The sequence below is a fragment of the Carya illinoinensis genome, chromosome 9 (genome assembly GCF_018687715.1).
Source record: "Carya illinoinensis cultivar Pawnee chromosome 9, C.illinoinensisPawnee_v1, whole genome shotgun sequence".
NCBI lineage: Eukaryota > Viridiplantae > Streptophyta > Magnoliopsida > Fagales > Juglandaceae > Carya > Carya illinoinensis.
In genome coordinates this window covers 31,812,820-31,813,782 of record NC_056760.1, presented here as the reverse complement: position 1 = coordinate 31,813,782, position 963 = coordinate 31,812,820, and the positions used below count along the sequence as shown (strand labels likewise).

Here is a 963-nt window from a genome sequence, read left to right as displayed (position 1 = left end):
CCTGTTGATCCAGAGATTGAAAGAACTCTTAGATCACTAAGAATAAATAAGATACTAGCCATGGCTGAAGAAGATCGTGAGGTACTACCACGCACCTTGAAGGACTATGTACGGCCAGTTGTGAATGGAAATTACTCGAGCATAATGCGCCAGCCAATCAATGCCAACAACTTTGAGCTCAAACCAGCTTTGATTAGCATGGTGCAGCAGGCTCAATTCAGTGGATCGCCACTTGATGATCCCAATATTCACTTGGCAATGTTCTTGGAGATTTGCGACACTGTGAAGATCAATGGTGTTACTGAAGACACTATTAGACTGAGATTGTTTCCTTTTTCTTTGAGGGACAAGGCTAGAGGTTGGCTACAATCTCTACAACCGGGAAGCATCGTTAGTTGGCAGGACTTGGCTGAGAGGTTTCTTGCTAAATTCTTTCCTCCTGCAAAAACAGCCCAACTCAGGAGTGAGATTGGTCAGTTCAAGCAAAATGATTTTGAGTCACTCTATGAAGCGTGGGAGAGGTATAAAGACTTGGTTCGACGTTGCCCACAACATGGATTGCCAGATTGGTTGCAAGTTCAGATGTTCTATAATGGGCTAAATGGGCAAACTCGAACTATAGTTGATGCTGCTTCTGGTAGAACTTTGATGTCGAAGACAGCTGAAGGTGCTACTGCACTTTTGGAGGAAATGGCCTCAAACAACTATCAATGGCCAACTGAGAGGACTTTGGCTAAGAAGGTTGCTGGAATTCATGACTTGGAGCCGATAGCAGCTCTTTCCGCTCAAGTAGCTACTCTATCTCATCAGATTTCAGCCTTGACAACACAAAGGATACCACAAAGTACAAAATATGTAGCATCTACAAGTATGATAGTTCCAAGCAATGAGGCGAGTCAAGAACAAGTTCAATATGTCAACAATCGGAACTACAATTAGCGTGGTAATCCTATGCCAAATTAC

At 43.2% G+C, this 963-nt stretch overlaps 1 non-coding gene across 1 annotated transcript; it reads right to left on the bottom strand.

Annotated features, from left to right (window-relative positions):
* Positions 1 to 453: 453 nt before the first annotated feature.
* Positions 454 to 560, bottom strand: LOC122277946. The gene has a single exon (XR_006229248.1). It is a non-coding gene; the product is annotated as a small nucleolar RNA R71 (small nucleolar RNA).
* Between the last annotated feature and the right edge of the window lie 403 nt (positions 561 to 963).